General features: G+C 42.0%; 1 pseudogene; it reads left to right on the top strand.

Annotated features, from left to right (window-relative positions):
* Nucleotides 1–21,210, top strand: part of LOC130527033 (potassium voltage-gated channel subfamily KQT member 5-like) — a 67,108-nt pseudogene that overhangs the window by 39,945 nt on the left and 5,953 nt on the right.

Below are 21,210 nucleotides of genomic sequence, written 5' to 3'. Positions count from 1 at the left end.
AATGTGGATGAACACAGGAGCCTCAATTTAGGTGCCGGTTTATTTATTGTAAATACCCACCAGCAGCACATTTACACACAAAAAAAACCATGGGTTAGATGCTTCGTGTGTCCTTTTTCTATATATTAACAGCTTTGGCTAAAGACGAAAACAAAACATTTTCAAACCTGAGATGTATTAACCCAAAAAAATGAACCACATTAAGTGATGTGCAGGTTTGCCACTCTGAGATCTCCCATCTCCTCCAGTGTTGCTCTTTTCGACCTGTTTATTTTAAAACCCGATAAAAGAAAAGCTGCTGGCCTGAGCAGCGTCGTGGGTTCTACTTCCTGCCGACAAACAGGGACAGGAGGAAGTTGAAAATGTGCCTGTGGTCAATAAAACTGTCATCTGGGCGCGTTTATGTGAGTGATTAATGATTTGACTGTGACACTGCAGCGCAGACGGTTTAATCATTCTTGAACAGCAGCTTCTTTCTTCATTATCACTTAAATGCAGTCAGTCTGCATGCAGACGGATGTGCTGCAGCAGCCCATCCACTAGCCTACTTTTGCATCATTGATTAATGGTGTCCCTGCTATTTTGAGGTCACAGGAGTTTGCCTGAGCAGATCTAACTGAGAAGGATTGTGGCTCTAGTTATGATTTACAGTCTGCTGCAGCTATTTAAAAAAAACCCTGAAGACTTCTCTCTGTCCTTCTGTCTCTCTTTGTCTGCATCATGCGCTCTTTATGACCAAATATCAACAGATACATATATATGTATAGTATGTGCATGTGTGAGGAGTTACCTGGTGCACCATGATGACTTCATATGATGATCTGGCACATCACAGATTTTGTAACAGGCCTTTATGTCTGTCCCCATAATCCATGTTTTTGCTGTTTTAAGACCGCACAGTTAAACGTGTTTGAATAGTGACGTCAAATTTATAGCCAGGCGTATGTTATTGCATTGTCATTGCAGATGTAGCCTAATTTCATTGGCAGCATTTTCCTGTTACTTTAAGAGAAAGTGATGAGTCTGGCAACAAGATCAGCACCCTGGAGAGTTCCATGGCTCACAAATCCAGACAAACTGCATCAGGAATCACATGATTAAAGTCATTTTTATATTTTATAATATGGTGGGACCGGCTCAACAGGGGATATTAAAATATTATTTGACAGGATGAAACAAATATTGACTTGTATGCTGATGACACTCAGCCGTACTTGTCTATGAAACCAGTAAATATGGACATTTAGTTGTGGTTCCAGAAATCTTTGAAACAGGAACGTCCTTAAGTTGTCAGGCCTCACTCCACAGCTGCGTTCTGACCTGTGACCTCATTGATCTCCTGAAATCTATATCTTCAAGTCAATAAACCATTACAAATGTATTTGCATGTATGTTGCATGTGCTTGTTGCTCTCCTGTCTGTCTTTCTTCCTGTTAAGAGACCTTTTTCTGCCATTGTACCTGGCTTGGGGGGGGGGGGGGCAGCAACAGAAAAGCACCTAGAGACAGTCTTAATAAAGTTGAGTTCAACTGAACTGCATTCACTTCATGCACAGTGTCAACGATAGTACTGTATATTATTATACGGTTAAAATGTGGCTTGGAGAGTTATTACTGACTTAAACCGGTAAATGTCTATTTTCCAATGGGCCCATATTAAATGACAAAAACAACATTCATCAGGAGCCGATTGCCTTGAGAATCTATTTTCAGCACCAAGGACAGCATCCGTGATCTGCGTGGCGTGTTGGCCAGGCTTCATCTGTCATGACGAAACCCAATCAGAGGTGGTCATTACAGCCTCATTAGTCTGTTGGTGCGCCCCGATCCAAGTAGCACTGGGAGTCGGCCAAGCAAATTCTCCGTCGGCCTCCTGTGGTGGAGGCTCCATTGATTTTCTTCATTCAAACTTTGAATGAATCTTTGTTTGTGGGAAAACAAATGTTTGCTCACCCAACACACGAGCGGGGTCCCGCCGAGGCAAAGATCCTCTGCAATCAGATACGGATACTGGATATAGATTTATAAATACATTTTGATATATTGTGCAGTCATAAATGTAAATCGTACATTTTAAAATGATGCTAATGAGTTGTGGGAACTACTAGCATCTAACTATATAAAATGAATACATGTAGTTAAATTTAAATAGCACTGGTGATGACCAACAACACAAGAGTAGCATGACAATATTTGCTACATGTGCCTTCATTTAATGTCAGAGTGACCGTTCTCTCAATATAATTATCTGACCTAAATCCCTTTGGGCTTTTAGACAGATTTTAATTTAAATGTTAAACATTGAAGGACCAAAAGAGAATAATAACTGAGCACTCTCTGCTCTATAAAAGAAAAGCAGCCTTCGGTAATGCTGTAAATCTGGAATTTGTTCGTATCCACAAATTTTTGTAGTTTCTATTAGGACAGTTGCCTACAGTCATCACTCCAAACCAATCAAACCAGTCAGAAGAGAGCAAACACTTAGCAACCAATTGAGTAAGTAAAGAGGTGGTTAAAAAGAATTGGCTTCTATGTCGTGATCGTGTGGGTGTGTTTGTGTATGTAGGTCAGCTTAATTTCCAGCTGCTGCCGTTTGGAAAGCGAAAAGCTCTCCCTGCGTTGGAGTGTAGAGTGACACACTCCAGATGAATTCTGCTGCTTGTTGTGCGTCGCACACGCTCTGCGAGTACAACATAACAGAGGCGTAGACGCGCTGCGCTTGGGATGACGGCGGCACAATGCCCGTCAGTGTAAACAGAGCAAACCTCAAAATTCCGATTGGTTCCCCTTTCATTTTGCTGCTCCCAATCTCTGGCGTATTATTGAGAAATAATGACATAAACATTTGTAGCTGTGGAAAACTTTGACCTCTACATTTGCTGCGAGGGGTCAGAGCAGCACGGTCCAACGCTGGGCTGCAGGCTATGGGACAATGACCCACTCTGCCCACCCACCATTTTCACACAGGCACCAGCCGTCCTCAAGGCTGTTCGCGTGGTTTGTGAGCTGAGAAGGCTTCCTTTCCACTCTGACAAGCAGGGGTCAACGTTGCATCAGGGGGCTCTGTGCCAGATGTCCCTGGAATCGATAGCTTAGCGAGCAAAATAAACAAGCAAGCAAATACTTGGAAGAGTTGTATCGACATTGTGTGACTAAGAAGTTGTAAAATGCTGAGAAAAATAATTTATGTTGCCAACACTCCTTGTAACGTGTGGACCGAACTCCGACCAAGATTTTATGTCCTACCAGGCCGACGGCATGTTCACCCTTCAGTCCCACTTCCCTTGGTGGAAGAATGATCTTCCCGGTAGGACAGAAAACCCGGCTGGATTAAAGCCCTCTAGGAATGGATTTTGGCGCCCCTCCTATAAATCTTTACAAAATGTCCCGTAGTTGCTACACCATTTAATTCATTTACCTTTGCCTTTATTTTATTAGCCGGACAACTGTGTAACACAAATTATCGCTCCCACATTCCAAATCTTAACCTTGTAGAAAGATCCCAGTCTGGAATTTGGGATTTTTAACATGAGATAATAATTACTGTGTTATTTTGATATGAAGTGGACTTTTTCTTTTTTCACAAGCATCACAAAGTTGTAAAGATCATAAAGTAAGCACGGTAGTTTGTATTACTGATTTGCTGCTGTGCTTGTGTCCTATTTATGCACACACGTGTGCTGGTCTGAGGGTTTAAGAGCTAATCTGATGAAATAAATCGCAGATGTACTGAAAGCATCAAGAGCTACTGTAACTTTCTTCTATTTCGGACGACAAAAGGTTTTTGAAAGATTTACTCTGAGATGGAAAAAGCCAAATGTTCAGGTTAGATGGAAAATGATGGTTTCCTGGCGAACGCTGGCGTGTGGAAATGGTCGGATGTTGCTCGTTTTCCAATAGCCGCAGTTTTGCTGCTTGCTTCTTGCAAATCATGTTACACAAACAAGCATGATTAACTTGATATCTCAGGAAATGGGGTAATAGTCGGGCTCATGGTTCACTGCGGAGAGTGCGCACTTTAAGTTGTGTGATGGTGCTGCCAGCTTTTCTGTTCTGGTTCTGCTTTAGTGCCAGAGTGGGTTCAAGCGTCTGTCGCAGTGGAAAATACAGCAGCCGCTTCCACGTTGGTGCCCTTTTTATGAGTAACAGCGTATTCGTGACCAGTGCAAACGCGGTCATGCTGTGGCTGCAGAGGTCAGAACGCTGATGTCATCCTGTCCAGTGATGTTTGTGTCTCGTGGTTCTGAATATCTCTTATATTTTTAGGTTCATTTTGGTGTTCAGCTGCCTGGTTCTCTCTGTCTTCTCAACCATCCCACCTCATCAGGACTTCTCATCCTACTGTCTCCTTATTCTGGTAAGACACAATATAATAATAATGTCTCATATTTGTCCAAGGCAAATCACTCCAAACACTCATGGCTAATTATATCAATGTTGTCTAGAATTTGCAATCTTTCCCCTGTTGCATTTGAGTTGCGTATCCACTCCAGCATCTGCTGGCGACCCAAATACAGCGGCTGTGTCCTCAGTGTGCAGCGCGGTGCGGCTTCGCCAGATAGCGTGGTCGTGAAGGAAGTCACATGATTGCGCGATGTTATGACTTTGTCCTATATGAAGGAGCCACAACAAGAACATTATTTAAAATATTTCCTCCTTCCAGGAGAGTAGAAGCATGCCCTAGTTTTTGTTGGGGTTTGTGGGCTGCTTCTATCTGCCGATCAAATATTTCAACTGAAATGTCAAATTGATAGATAATTTATTGTGTTGCAGGTTCATTTCTATCATGTGAATATAGTTTGAAAGGGCGGGACCTTTCTGCACAGATAAAAGTGAGCCGGGGTGAATGTGGGATTTCTTTTAAATTGTGAAAATTGACCTTTGCTTCTCCTTTTTCATGCCATCTGGCAAAAATTGAAGACTTGCATAAGACTTTCAGTTGGAACGCAATATACCCGCAGCCGGTTTACACATGCGTTGATTTGAATGGAAACATTTAAGCCGTCGTTGCGGAACGCGGACGCAACGCAAATGCAACGGGGTTAAAATGAATTTGCAACTAGAATCTTTCTCTTCAGCTGTGTAAATTATAGAAGAGCACTATTATTTCATCAAACCTTTCAGCATAATTTTTTAAATGAGCTTTACAAAAATGGCACAATCACCAGTGACCTTTGAACTTGCAGTGACTCACAGAAGCTCTAGAACATCTGCAGGACACAGTGGTAGTCATATGTTACCAGAGGTGTTCCACAAGGGTCACTCTTAGGTCCATTCGCTGTCACTTTTTTTGTTGTATTCTTTTCTTAAAATGTTTTTTCAGATTTCACTAAGGTAGCAAAATATCTATTTTATATAAATATCTGAGCTATAGTGACAAAGATGACTTATCTATCGTTCTTAATTTTGTCAATGTGATTTATTGTTAATAGATAATGAATTATTGAGCCATGTGTAATGCGAATATTACAGAAAATAAAGTTATTCCATCTTGTGTTTAAGATGGCGTTTAAGCTTTTCTTCTTAGAGAGAGTGACAGGACCAGCTGCTGCCATAACATTACTGTCTTGTTTAACAGGAATTTGTGATGATCGTGGTCTTTGGGCTGGAGTACATCATCCGCATTTGGTCAGCAGGTTGTTGCTGCCGCTACAGGGGATGGCCGGGGCGCCTGCGCTTCGCCCGCAAGCCTTTCTGTGTTATAGGTGAGCTGTTTTTTTTTAAAATCTTGTGTGATTTCAGCTGCCGTGTTGTTTCATTTTCTTTCCTCACGCCTGGTTTGGGATAAGCTGTGATCCAGGGCGGTCCCAAGGTTTTATCCGTTTCAGTCAGTGGAGTACAACATATTCATCTGCCCCCTGGTTCAGATGCAGAATTCTGTTGTGCTCCACTCATGAATTCGATTTTTTTTTAGTAAATCTCTGCAGTTTGAAATGAGAGATGAACAGCTAATATAAGAAACTGAAAGAGAAAATGAGTTGAACTCATAGAGCTGGGCAGAAGTACAGCAGGAAGACATGAACAATCATCTCTTCCGAAAGTCTCCCTGTTAGTTTCGCAGTTCCATCGCGTCACCAGAACGTGAAACGCTCACAAGTGGCACAACACAGCTGCACTACTGCATAAAATCAATACAAAATATCGACTTGTAAAGTACTTTGGAGACATAATTGCTTTATAAAATAGTCATGTGACTCCCTTCTTTGGGAAAATATCCATCCAGTCTTCTTCATGTGCTCAGTCCTGACTGCTAAATTCTGGCCCCGTGAGAGTTTCTTTATTTTTCTTCTTTATGTGTAACTGCATAAACATCTGTACGAGTCCAGCTGTGACCATACGTTCAGGGAAACAGTTTTCGCCTGGAATATTGGAAGCACTTGGTTTGTTTACTGGTGGCATTTTGAACCCCCCCGAGGAATGAAAAAACAGAGTAAATAACAAGCTGCTGATACACATCCCATCATTTACTTATTAATTCAGTTGTGTATTTTTGATTTTATTTGAATTAATGTTGATAATTGTATTTTATTTTAAACTTTAGATTGAAATAAATACTTAAATCAACTTGGGCTGTGGTGATGTTTACATATATATTACTGCCATTGTGAGTGTTTGTCATAAACATCATGTGATGTGCCACAAAACAGCTTGATATTTGTTATAGCCATTTGCACAAAGGCACGATGATCTCAGAAGGCAGCAATTATAAACACATGAATAAAATCCAGAGTAATGAAGAGGTCAAAGGTTAAGCAGACAAAAAAAAACAGCTTGCACTTTAATGAGCGTTACATTGTTATGAGCGTCAAACCACCTGAAAATAAGATGCTTTTACGTTATTTTACAAGCTCCGGGTCATCCGTGTTTAAAAGATGAGTCGTTTTATTATTAAACGTAATTTTTGTCCTCAAAAATCTTTCAGGAAATTCATGAAGCAGTGTCAGGAATACTAAACTTGGCTTAAGAGAACTCACCTCAAGCCAAGTGTTAATTGGCTCTTAAACTAAGATTCTCTTCAATCTGGTTGACCGACATGCCACGAATAGCAATTAGATACCCATTTTCTGTGTTCTTTCTACCCCGCCAGATATTATAGTACTGATAGCATCAGTGGCGGTGGTGTCGGCAGGGAGCCAAGGCAACATCTTCGCCACCTCTGTCCTGCGGAGCCTTCGTTTTCTGCAAATTCTGCGAATGGTGCGAATGGATCGAAGGGGAGGCACCTGGAAGCTTCTGGGCTCTGTGGTTTATGCACACAGCAAGGTAGGCTTTATTACCCCTTCAGGCCTATTACAGGCGTTTTACATCATAGTCAAATAAATAGCTGAATCCATGCATTCACAACTGGATCACGCTATTGCTAACGCAACAGGTATCACGGCTGCCATCTTTTATGGCTGTAGGGTAGAAACAACACTGTTGGTTCTGGTTTTTTGCCTGTTCCGTCAGCCAGACAGCAGCAGTTCCAAAAGTTTGGGACTTGGGCCCGACGGGTCCTGCAGTTTTGTGTCTGCTTTACTGGGGCAATGGGAGATGTGGCGATTTTTCAAAGATGAGAGAGGGGAGTGCTTATTGAATGTCCTCCATCATCCTTTGAGACAACGAGAGACGTTTGTTTTTATTTTCTTCGGTCAGATCGTTACTTTTTCAACTGTGCTGCAGGTGAACCGGCTGGAAAGAGCAGTGCCGTCCTTTTTTATTTTTATTTTTTTTAGAAACCCCATTGTTACAGGTGACGCCTGTTGATAGAGAACCAATTTTGAATAAAATCCTGACTCTCAGAATCAAAATGTATGGAAACCAGGGAGCATCTGCTGTCCTTGATGATGATGTTGGTGGCAACCTGAAACCTCAGCTCATCCAGATACATGCTGGAACCCGACCCAGGAGCCCAGGTTTTTCTCACTCCTTGCAGCACCTACAGAGAGCCGTGATTACCACCAATATCACACCTGGATTTCCTGTGGGCTGATAAATTTGTCAGTAAAGCTCTGCTCCCTGAGAACTCCTGTCATGAAGAGATAGCTTCAGATGGCACTAACGGTGTGGACCAGCAGATAATCGACAAAAATGAAAAAATACCACCTGAAGCACCAGTTCTTTTCTGAGATAAGTCACTTTTGTCAGTGGTCCCTGTAGAACATAGGTGTCAAACTCCGGCCGTGGGCCAAATTTGGACCGCAATGTAATTATATTTGGCCCGCAAAGCCATACCAATTGACTATTAGACTATTAGGCCCACCGGTATTATAGCTTAAAGCGCATGTGCTAATACTACAAATACCAGAATGCTCTGCTGGTGATTTGGTGTGAAAATCCACACTCCACATCAGTTGGTGGTGGTAATGCACCAAAATGTGGCTTGCCAACCACCAGGAGAGAGGAAGTAGTCATAGCGACCTTATATGCTAATGCTAATTCTGGCACTACCCCTCTGAAAAATTATTAAAGGAAAGGCAGAAAATAGGACCTTTCTCAACAGGTAGGAGGCAGAATATTTGTTTAGATATGTAAAAGACGGACCTGACTGTCTTGTATTAGGAGCCAATGTGCATTACAAGAACAACACAGATGACACTATAAAACGCAACACCAAGACAAGCACAAACAACAGGAAATGACTCAAAGGTGCCAGAAAAAGAGATAAAAAGGCATTACATTTACTACATTAACTTACAATGGCAAAAGATTGCTGTTGAAATTTAATTCAGAAGGCTGAAAATAAAAAGAGAAGAACTGAATGCCAGTGATGTGTTTTTTTTAATTTGAATTTCGATTTTGCATGTGTGCAATAATAAATTATATATTGTATAGTGTTAAGCTTTGCTTGTTCCATGTTCAGTTGTTGAGCAAAACTAGTTTGGGTCCATATCAAAAGGTTCTGTGTTGTAGCTGGAGGAAGATTTTTTTCAATAAATATCAATGTTGGCCCGTGACTTTGTCCCAGTTTTGACTTTTGGCCCACTGGTTATTTGAGTTTGACACCTCTGCTGTAGAACAAACACAAGTATCAGAACTGTTATTCTTCTTCATCCCTCCTGCCTGCAGAGTAAAGTTATTTAACCCTCTGAACGTTCTAAAACTACCCTTAGTATTGTTTGTTTTATTTCATGTCTGATTCATTGTCTCATTTACTGGCACAAATATTGATGCCTTAATCTTTATAGTTATTGGGCTGCATACATGTAAACGGCCCTCATTCGCCTCTAGAGAAAAAAGAGATTCAACCATTTCCACTGTGATTATAATGTTCAAATGTTACAAATATGAAGCCAGGATTGGACCTCTGTGTGCAGGAGCTTGTCACAGCGTGGTACATCGGGTTCCTGGTTCTCATCTTCTCTTCATTCCTCGTCTACCTTGTGGAGAACAAGTTCAACAAGGAGTTTGCCACCTATGCTGATGCCTTATGGTGGGGCACGGTGAGTTTTCACCATGCGTGGAGGTATTTGCTTGTTATCAGAGAGCACTGAGAACAATAGACTACACGCATGCAAAGCTGACTTTTGCTTTGCTTAATATAACCTATCATGTCATTTGTAACGGGAAGTAGGGATTTCATTTGCATTTATAGCCAACAAGTTGGCATTGTTTGTGTTTGTTGTTACTTGTCTCTCCTTCTCAGGTTTGTTTTTGTATGTGGACTTTGAGGTTTCACATATAAACAAGGCTGCCACAGCAGCCAATATTTTCACACATCCTAAATAAAGGCTCTAGCCGTTGTCGTGCCAAATGAGATCCTGAATAAAGGTCTATATTGGTAAATTAGTGATCTGAACGGAGACAGGTGAACAAACTTCTGCAGTATAGATTTCCTGTCATTGGCTTTTGGAAAACAGTGAATACAGTGCAACATACTTGATTGAAACCTGTATAATCAGAAGTGTTACATTGTCAAAGGGAGCCATCATGCTGCCTTTCACATTGCAGCTCAGTTCTAGGTCACTGCATGAAAGGGAAACTATTTTCCTACCAAGGTAACGGAAACATTTCAGCTACCAGCTTAACAGGGTGCACCATGGGGTGGTGGAAGGCCATATGTGTTGTATTAATCCTTTATGTGGTTTTAATAGACATTTAAACCACCTAATGACATGGCTCACATCATTCCAAAAGTTTTCATCTCAGGCGATATCCAACCGATATATTGAATTGAAATAAAAATGTATTTTGTTTTATTGTTGGATGACTTAGCAGGTTTTCCTTGTGTCTTCATAAGTTTGTGTTCAGGCCTATTGGGAGTCGCCTCTTACCACGAAAGTTCAGATTGGTTTTAGCTCTGGGACTTTCTTTGCTAAGTTTCCCCCCCTTGTGATTGCCTGGGTTTTTTCTAGTTAATCCGTTTTCAGACCAATAACATGCCCATTAAGTTGATTCAAAACCTAATTGATCCTTGCTTTGAATGGTGTGTGTCCAGGGTGTGATTCTGCCTCAAGCCCAGTTCATGCTGGGATAATGTCCAGCACCAAGCGCTAGTTAACAGAAAGAGAATTAAACCGGAGGTAGAGCAGTATAGAGCGTATATTATCGTTTGCAATGGACAGTACCGATACCTTGACAGTGAACAGACCACTTTCCACATGTTCATGATTAAAATTTTACATTTATTGCCTGCATGACCCTAGACCTGATACGTTATTTTCCACAGATCACCCTGACAACCATCGGCTATGGGGACAAAACGCCAAAAACATGGACTGGACGGATGCTGTCGGCAGGCTTTGCCCTCCTGGGTATCTCCTTCTTTGCTTTACCGGCTGTAAGTTTGTTATATTTAATTATAATCCTAATGTTCATTGTATGGGTGCCACCCAAAATATGATCAGATCTTACAGAATACAGAACAAAAAATGGGCATTCAAAAAGAACGAAAGATACGTTAGTTATGAAACGAAGCTGTTTAATCCGGATCTTATCCCCTCGCTCTAATGAACATAATGCAGTGACCCAAAACAGGCAGACCCCCAACAAAAAATAACTGTTTGCTCAATTCAACAATAAACCATGAATAGAAGTGTCTCAAGGGCTAACGGTGCCCGATCCATCAAGGCAAGTTTAGCCTAACATTCATCTCCATGCTTGGGTCTTGCAAGGTAATGCTATTTCTGTGGGCTTGTACAATGAAGGATCTTCTGGACAGAGTTGGCTAAAAAAAAAGTGTTGAAGTACCCTGCATCACTCTTTATGCAGTCTAGGACTATGTCTGAGTCTCTTTCACATTAGGATAGCCAGGTTCTTCTCTAAGCCAGCAGCTGCTACAGCTGTGGTCAATCCAAGCCTTTCTGTTGTGGTCACTTTCATAGGGGAATGCTAGGAATGGTCCACCATTCCCAGGATTCCTGGGCCATTTAGGAACTTTTGTGGATGTGAGTCGGTGTTTTCCATAGGGAGAAATTTCAGTTGGGATGCATAACACCTGTCTAGGGGCTAGAGTTCTAGGGCAGTTGCAGCCAATTAAGAGTTCTACATGGCTGAGGATACATCTTGCCAAGTGTGGCCATTGTTTATCTGTAATGTTAGTGGGTATGTGGACCCGGTTTACAGGAATGGAATGCTGCTGGACTCACTCCATTTGTGCCAAGTTCTGTGGGTGCTCTGGTCTCTTTTGATGATTGGAGATGCGCTTATGGTGTGCCAGACCTTTCCTCACCTCCTTCGTTTATATCGTGTAGGTCATGTGTTTCTCCATGATTACAAGTGGGGTGATGAGGACATTCCTTGGTGGTGTGACCGGTCTTCAAGCATATGTGACACAGCCATTAGTCCTTGATGTACAAGCGGCAACCGTTTCATGGATGAGCAGTTGTGGGGCTCATGATTATTGCCGTTGCACAAAGTGGAGGACCTGGGGAGCTTTCCGTTGATTTGCATTTGTTTACTGTTGCCCTTTGCTAGGGAAAAGGCACCATAGATGGTGGCCTTCTTTCCTTTCATTCCCCTTATGGTTCTTTTGTCTGAGGACCAGTCAGATGCGTGAACAGCATGTATGGATGCAACTTGATTGTTGGCCATTTCTGCTTCTCTGGACACAAACTTTGCGAAATCGGAAAACCTAGTGAAGTCTTTCCTGGTGAGCGCTTCTGAGACCCGCTGATTCCACCGAGATGCTAGCCACTTGGGAATCTTCTGTAGCAAAATCTGAGTCTCCTCATAGTCGGCCCATATTTCTGAGCCGTCGCCCTTAGGTGTGGCTTGCAGGTGGGTGTTTAGCAAGTCTGCGAGTGCTCTTAACCCGTCGATGTCTTCGGATTTAATTTTTGGCCACTTTGACAGCCTTTCTTTGAAAGATCTTTCAACAAACTGTTGACCATATGCCTCACTATCACCTTGATGGAAAGAACCTTCTAAGCATCTGTGAGGAGAGTAGGTGACATTTGACCTACCCATTCTCTTGATCCTGTATGCTGTGACTGGTCTCGTCTCGCTTGCAGACCTTTTCCTGGCCCAATCTTTTCTGTAGTTGTCATCGTGTAGACAGGTCGGGTGTCTCCCCTTGCACAGATCGCAAGTGTGGCGATGATGACACTCCTTGGCGCTGTGGCCGGGCTTTAAGCATCCGTAGCACAGCCAGAAGTCCTTCACGTACAAGCGGCGATCATCAAGGGACCATCTCATGAATTCTGAGCAGTTGTGGAGCTGATGATTATCTTTGCACAAATTGCAGAGCTGTGGGGGCCTTAGCGTTCCATTGATTTGTGTTTGTTTATTGTTGCGCCTTCCCGTGCTGTCTTTGGATTGACTTTTTGGCCATATTGACAACTTTTCTCTGATTTCACTTGGAACAACGACCGGCTGACCATAGAGCTGGTTAAGCTTCTTCCACGTGTCTCTGTATGTCTCCCCATCATTTCGATTAAAAGGCCCTTCTAAACAAGCGTAAGCCGGGCCAGTGACATATTTCTTTAAATAACACAGCTTTTCAGCGTCAGAAATACCTTCTCTGTTTATGAGCGACAAGAATGATTCTCTCCATTCATTGAAGTGAATTGTGTTTCCACTAAACACCGTGGGCTCAGATGTTGGAAGCCTGTTGGCTATGCTCTTTTGGATAGCTTGGGCAAAATAGCACGAGTCGAGGGGTGATGGCATGCTCATGATAGGAAATGGGGTAAGAGGCAAGGCGGTACTGCGGTGTACGGAGTTAAACAATACCTGTCCATCCCCTCCCTGTTGCACTTCTCTAATGTAGCCGTGTTCTATTGTTTCCTTTTGCTTTCTTTCTTGCATAAACATGTACTGAGCAAGCCCATCAGGTGTTACCACCCTTTCAGCAGCCGTGAAAGCGGCAGCCTGGGGCAGGCTGGCACCTCTCCGAGAGCCAGCGGAGTAAGCATAATTGCTTCTTAGCTGCTCACTGAGCCTGTACGTTTCACATTTGGCACGACATTCTCCCTGTGCCAGTGGGTCATAGGTGATTTTCATTAAGTCATTGGCTGCGGCTTCACACCAATGTATTTTGTGCCTCAGTTCAGGGGATGGCGTGTCACATGACTGGATGTCATTGTACTCATCCATGAGGTCTTTATTCCTCTTGTCAAGAATGTTGGCAAATCCAGCCAAATTCTCATCTATTAAGTCATTCTGTTCTTCCTGTGTGGTATCTCTTAGTGAAATCTTCCAGTGTTGGAGCTTATAAAGAAGCCTCTTCTCCCTTTTGCTCAGTTCCTCATTTCGAGAGGTGTGCATCTTCTCTCTGTGGACAATAACAGTGTTGAGGACGTTTTGGTAGCTTTTGGTCATCTTCACCCTCTATTATCAGTATGATCAACAAGCTGACGAAGACTTTATTGAAAATCCTCGGATCAACGTTAACAGTGGACGGAATACGAAAGCCAAAAAAATGAAAAAATGCAATTTCAGTAATGCTGTACAAAGCTGTGTAAACACTACTTCATATTTTCTTTTTAACAAACTTCCTTTGAGCATTAATAGACTTAAATATTCACCTTTTTACTACCAAGACACATGGATCCCCCTTTATCTTTTCATTAAATAACCCATAACCTTAATTTGTGACATTTTTAATGAAAAATGGATACCAAGAATGTCGTTAAAGCAATGCAAACTGAATAAACAACGCAGTATTGGTACTGACCTTAACCTCTGTTATCTCCTTTTTCTTAGGTGTTGAGATATATTCAGAGACACTCACACAGAAAACAAAGCTGCACAGACGATGCAACAATGTGCATTTACTTTGATGGTTGCTATGGTAAAGTAAATACAAGCATTATAGAGGGTCGTCATTCAATGCAACCTAATAGTAGCTTGCCTTGAATCAAAGCTCCCTTTACCTTTGTGCCTTGAGGGTCAAACGTCAAGGCTGACATTGATCGCATATGGGGGTGGGGGGGCACAAGAACACGCTGAAGTAAAATGAGAAGTTGGAGAATTCATGTCGGATTTGTGGGAAATGCCACAATTTCCTCCTCACTAAAATGAAAGAAATGAATGCCGCTGTGTTATGGTCACTGGCCAGAAGGAAATTTGCTTGAATAGTGGAGCACTTTTCCCTGCCTGTCTCCCCTCTGTCCAGTATCTAGTTTCCAGCTGTTGCTGGACAACCTCAGTGAACTTGGACTTCAAACGCCTGGAGGACTGTGGAACCGTTAGAATGCTTCTAAGAAAAGAATCCCGTGTTCGGAGTGTGAACTTTGCATAAATGCTTGACACGTTTTCACTGTCTCATCAGGGCATTCTGGGATCAGGCTTCGCCCTGAAGGTCCAAGAGCAGCACAGACAGAAACACTTTGAGAAAAGGAGAAACCCGGCAGCCTACCTCATCCAGGTAACGCTGACTCAATGTTGTTTTTTAATATCAGTTAACCACATTATCCAAGAAGCCATTTGGCTTCATCACTGCACAGATCTGCAAATATAGCATCATCAGCAGCCTCCTTCATTCCCTCTCATCAAGGGAGGCGTTTGGAAATCTTGCTCTTTGCTCTACTTTCAACTTCTCTTTTTCCCATTTTCACTGTTATCTTTACATGTCTGTGGACTTTTGTCAGATCGTACCTTAAGGCTACAAGTGAGCTTTGTCCATTTTTGACTGCAAGCAATTACTGAGAAAGTTCTGTCTTATTAATAATGTAGCGAGCTTGGGTTCTTGGTTGTGGAAGAACTCAGACTTCTGCCAGATTATTCTGCAGTTCAACTGCAGAAAGACCCACTTTAATAAACACCAAACTGAAGTCACGTGAACAAAGGGACGTCTTCAATCACACACATAACCTGGCTTATGGTGTGCAGGTGCAAACAGTAATTAAAACAGTAATTAAATACATCAACAACCAGAACTCAATAAATAGAACACTAACATTGAAAGTTGCAAAAGATAATATTTACAACGAACAAAAACAGGGTTAACACCAACCTGAACCCACAGACACACTGCCACAAAGCATGCTGGGAAATTCCCACACTGACCCTCCCCAACACGCTACACTAATGCGTTTTCATATTAACATAAACACTTAATCGCAATGCTGGAAAAGATCAATTATCTACAGTAACAGCTCATTAAAAGACATTAACATTATTTTGCAAATACTGTATTATATATTTTTTGCTTACTATAATAACTATAAGTACTATACTATTATTATATTATTACTTTTCACACTGCCAAACATCAGCAGAATATATGTTGCTGTTTTCTCTATTCCTGCTTTTACACCTACAGTGGTGCTTAGGTTTGGAATAGCTCAGAATTTTAGCGGCTGAACTATAAAAAAGATTCACAGACCTTTCGGCACCCCTGTACTTTGTTTCTTTGTGCTTCTCCATTATATTCCTTTCTTTCCATTTTATATTCCCATCTCCTGTTTCCTGTCCTCATGTCCGACCTCACATGTTGATTCAGGCTGCGTGGCGTTATTACTCCACCGACAGCACCAGGCCCTACCTGGACGCCACATGGCGGCGCTATGAGAGCCTTCTGCCCCCCCACAGGCATGTATCGTGCCTGACCTCTGCCCAACAACAAGATGTGTGATGCACCTGTTTGTTAGCTGGACTTTTTTGATTCACTAATCAGTTTGTTTTTTTTCTATTCTTTTCTGCTCTCCTACTTCCTCATTTTCTTCCATTTTCTTTTTAATCCTTACTCTCCCTCTGTTGGGGGGGGGTCTTGTTTTCACTCTGTTGTTCTTTGGTTTTGTGTATTCTGCATGCAGTGTGTGTGGCGTAGTTATGCGGCTGATGAGAACTCGGTTTCCATTGCCACCTGGAAACCTCACTTGAAGGCGTTGCACACCTGCAGCCCAACAAAGTAGGTACAACTCTGGCATCTTCGCTCACTATTTGGCAGTTTTCATTATTTTAATGAGTAGGTTTAGCTCACCTTTTATTACTGAGCCTTCCTTGTCTGACATATTTTATAGATTCTACTTTAAAATATACATTTTGATGTTCTACTTCTCCACTTTGTCAATCAAAAAGTAAGATGGATGGATGCCTGGAGGATGCAGCCTGTTTGTTCCCATGTATGCTGCCCATTGGCCTCCTTGTTTATAGTTCTTTTTTGAGCATGTTTTTAATGAGGCTATGGATTTCTGTTGCTTCTCTGTGATGTGATTCACTGAAATATAGTTTCAACAATTTTATAGCATTTATATTTGTGTTTGTGCTGTTTACAGATGATCAAAAATGTTTTGTTTTTTTCATTTCCAAACTTGTAATTAAACTCATAATAACATGTAGTGCTTATAGTCAAACTACATTTATTAGACCACCATGTGTCCATATTCAGTATACTCAGTTTGGAATTCCTCATTCTTGTTAAGAAGGGTGAACTTCTGGAACTGCTGGACTCACCAAGTCAAAGACCAGATCCTGTTGAACAGATCTGCGATTTATTGAATTCAAAAAAGCACCACGGTCCATCCAAAACAAGTCTGTGGGAACAGCTATAAACGGTTTGGAACTCGACTGAGGCAAACCGGGGAGGAGGATTCCAACAGTGGTTTGTGAAAGAGCGTTATTTAGTGAAAGGTGAGGAGTCAGAACAGGCCAAGATGTTTAACACCGGGTCAAACACACAAGGAATCCTTAACGCGAGGGTCGAGACCGCTGGACAGCTTTCACAGGCAGGAAGGGGAAGTGGGTTTAGATCAGGTGATTAGGGATCGGGGAGGAAGGAGGCAACTAGGGAGGATCATACAGACGTGGGCTGATATTGGGGAATTGGGGGGGGGGGGGGGGGGGGGGACGACAGAATAAACCAAAATAACACAACTCATATCCTGATATTAATGACAAAGCAGTCGACAAGGGTCTGTGGTTGATATGTGTGGATAAGCAGTTTTGAGATGCAGTTTAACTTGAAACGGGTTTCTAAAACATCTGGTTTTTTGAGAGGTGGTCTACTATATTTGCTAGCACTGTTTATAGCAGAGAGTAATTTACTTCCACTACAATATGGCACCAACTGCATGGATGAACTCTCCTTGACCACAGGGCTTTCTTCTTTTGGTTGAATCTCATAGATTTCTATTCCCCTTTTGAAACCAGCTACAAGGTTAATGTTCTGTGTGGAATGATGTTGACTTTGATGAGCAAGAACATTTCTAAAACTATTTGTGTGTTGCCCTTATTAAAAATGCTCTTCTTCTCCATCTTCTCTCCAGGAAGGAGCAGGGAGAGTCAACCACAAGGTTTGTTTTACCTGTTTCTAATGTCAGAACGTTGCAGTTTGAGGCTTTGATTGTATATCAAAGATTGTTTTGTTACTTTATTTCTGCCATTTTTTCCCTTTCAGCATCAGTGTGAAACCATACTGCTGCTGAAACATTAAAGTCACCACTGCTTGATGTATTTTAAGGAGGTGATCACATATGAACCAGTTAACAGTGAGTCGAGCTCAAGGCCTCCAGTGTGACTCACTGTTTTATCAGTCTGTGTGGAGCCAACATTCATTATTTTTTTTTATCACTTGTCAAAATAGATACACACACACCCTATTTGCTGATGGCGCTTGTTACAACTGGTTTGGAAAAGGCCCTTTTGTATGATCTGTTCTGGCCCTGCTTCTAATGTCTCTTGTTAAGACAGTAAAGGAGGTCAGCATGCAGCCCACAGAGAGCTGAGTAATAATTCTGCACCTGAGAAACACTAAATCTAAATCTCTAGGTATGCAGATGTGCTGTATGTTTCAATATTTTGACAAATGTAAGGCAGCATTAAGTTGATAAGATACGTTAACAGGTGCATTTAAGAAGCAGCAGCATAATTTATTCATCCCTAGAGGGTTTATTTGACCTACAGGAATCACTCTGAGCATTTGGGTGCCTTGCTCTTGGGTACTTCAGCAGTGCTCTGGGAATGTCTCAGCACCTCTGCTGTGGCAGTGTGATGAAGTGAATCACTTTTGCTTTCCTCTATTATTCATACTTCAACTTCCAGACCACTATATATTTTTTCTTTTTAATTTGGTGTTGTTTTAAAGGTTATTTCAGGCTTAAATGTTGTTTTACATGCTTTGCCTTTAATTGTATTCTGTGCAATATATAGGGTGCGTCCGTTTAATTTCCATTTGACCCCTTGTGACCGGAGTAGTGACACATCAGACATAAATAAATGAATATTGGGATAGCCGGCCTCACGCTAGTGAGTCAGTACTTGCTCCCGTGTTCTGGCTGTGTTTGCACCATTATTGGAGTGGGGGGGTGGTCTGGGACGGGTGTATGTGAGTCATCAAATTGTGGCCTTTTTTAAAAGCTGCTGTAGATGCTCATTTTCCTTGACTGGGCTCAATTGCCTCTTCGCCGCTGCTTCTAAATGTCAGCGTTGGAGTGCCAACTGGAACACTGCTTCCATTATTTTGGCACTTACCGGTCTGTCATTCAACTCCTGCAGGTTGGACTGATGCAGTGTAACATAAATAGACAAGCGAGAGGGATTCTGAGGCAGGTGTACGTATCTATATGTATCGTATGACATCATTATATCTCTATCTCCTCTTGGTCTTTTAGTCATATTCATAGTAATAAACAGAAGCTACTGAGGAGGCGTACCACATGGAAACATAGGTACCCAGTGTTCCTGCTCCCTTTACCTTTTTGTTTGTTTTATTTTTTTCCATTTGAGAATGCTGACTAATTCCTGGTGCATGGGCATCTGTAGGTGGCTGCAGCTAAAGCCAGCGCAGAATAATCGAACATTGTGGGAGGGGGCTGTGCGACAGCGATCGACTGTCTGCCTTTGTTTGGTCTTGCCTGAACGCCGCTCCTCTTACGCCTGTTGTGAATATGACTGCAGGATTATTTTAGCTGATTTTGTTCTGCTGCGCAAAGATTAACGGCTGTAACCCCCCCCACTTTGACTGCAGAAATGGTAGAATTTCTCCTTGTGTGCTTTAGCTTCCAGCATTGCATCTCCTCCCATATGCGCTCCAAATGCCTCAGATACTAATTATGAAATGTGATTTTATTTCCATGCCCGAACGTCGTCACTCTGAACACTCATCAGTCAGTACGTCTGCAAATGCTCTACATTTTCTCAGATATTCTTTACTCATCTAATTCAGTGGTAACGCTGAACGCAGAAATTCCCCCAGCCTTCTAAGTTTCTCTCTAACTGTGTAAAGGGTGTTACATGTTGCTGCTGTATCATAGTGAAACCCTGACATTTTGAGCTTATTTATTAAGGGGTGTACTTTGGATTTTTCCCAAACCTAATTATGGATCAATGTCACTTAAATTCTTAAAAAAAAAACCTCACTGGTGCATTGACTTCTCATTTAATTCAACCCTAGAGCCATTTGTTTAAACATGCTGGCCTTATTCAATTGAAACAAAAAAATCCATATCATTGTTAAGATTTTAGCTGGAAGCAATGATATAATGACACAAGCCAACATGGGAACAGTGGTTTAGAGATGCACACGCATTATTACTTCTCATTAGGGCCGATCCAAATGCACGTGCCAGAGCTCATTTTATTATCAATTATATTGATAAATTCCACAAATGATTCAGCCCCTGATTAACGTTTCATTAGTTGTCTGGAACAAGTAATTTTCTTTAGTAACCCGGCTTTATTGCTTGGAAATATATGATTTTGAACAGTGATTTGATATCAGGGGAAGCCAGATTGTCAGCAAAATTAAGTAGTGTAAAAGCTTTAAAAAGCAATATTTAATTAGACCCAATGGAATATTAAATTAGGCCAGAATGTGATGACCTACAAGGCCTCCTTTTATTTAATGGAAACTGCAGAGATCTTATCTTATAAGTCATGTTTGTTTATTTTGTGTTAACGTGCATAAATCCATCCAGTCGTAAGGATCTTGTCAATCTTTGTGCTATTTTAAAAGAAATATGAGTTATTCTCTCTCAATGCTTGTGTGATTTCCGGCTATTTGGAAATCGGGCTCCAACTGGACAATAACGTTGGTGGCGTTAAAACAGCCGAAGTCTCATACTTGAGTCCAGATTGTGTTTTCCATACATCTCTTGTTGAAATGAGGTGATGCATGTCAACCTTACTCCATCTCTCTGCAAGTCTTCACTCTTATATCAGTAGCTGTATGATGACTGATAACTGATTCCATCCTGAAGCACCAGAATCTTTCTAAAAGTTTGGATTTCTTAAATAACCCTCATCTTTCTATAACTCCTCACTCCCCCCTTCCCTCTGCACTCCCCCTACCCAACTTTTCTTACTCCAGTCAGAAGTTGAGCTTCAAGGAGCGGGTGAGAATGGCGAGCCCGCGAGGTCAGACCATTAAGAACAGACAGACGTCGTCGGTGAATGACCGGCGCTCTCCGGTGACGGACATCAGCACGGAGGGCACCAGCCCCGCCAAAGTGCAGAAAAGCTGGAGCTTCAACGACCGCACGCGTTTCAGGCCGTCGCTCCGCCTGAAGAGCCAGTCGCGCTCCACCACAGACGGTGAGCTGCTGGCCGCCACCTCCTAGCTTAGCGTTCCAGATCCTGTTGGGTGAATCAAATGTGCAAGGACTTTAACAACTTACCATCGGGGTTTGTTTTTCATTTCTTCCCTTCAGTTGTAATTTTCTTGTCTTTCTGCACATAATTCCAGTCCCCTTGGCAGACAAACTCACATATCCTCCTATTGAATAAGTTCGCTGTTTTCCCTCAGAGGAGTTTTGGCCGACCAGTGAACCAGAACTGGCTTTGCCCGCTAATTCAGACTGCTTAGTGGAAGAATGCTAATGTGCTTTTTCTTTGGCCAAACACTGATGGC

This window comes from Takifugu flavidus, chromosome 6, assembly GCF_003711565.1.
Source record: "Takifugu flavidus isolate HTHZ2018 chromosome 6, ASM371156v2, whole genome shotgun sequence".
Lineage (NCBI taxonomy): Eukaryota > Metazoa > Chordata > Actinopteri > Tetraodontiformes > Tetraodontidae > Takifugu > Takifugu flavidus.
The sequence above is the reverse complement of the archived record's forward strand: the minus strand, read 5'-3'. Positions and strand labels throughout refer to the sequence as shown.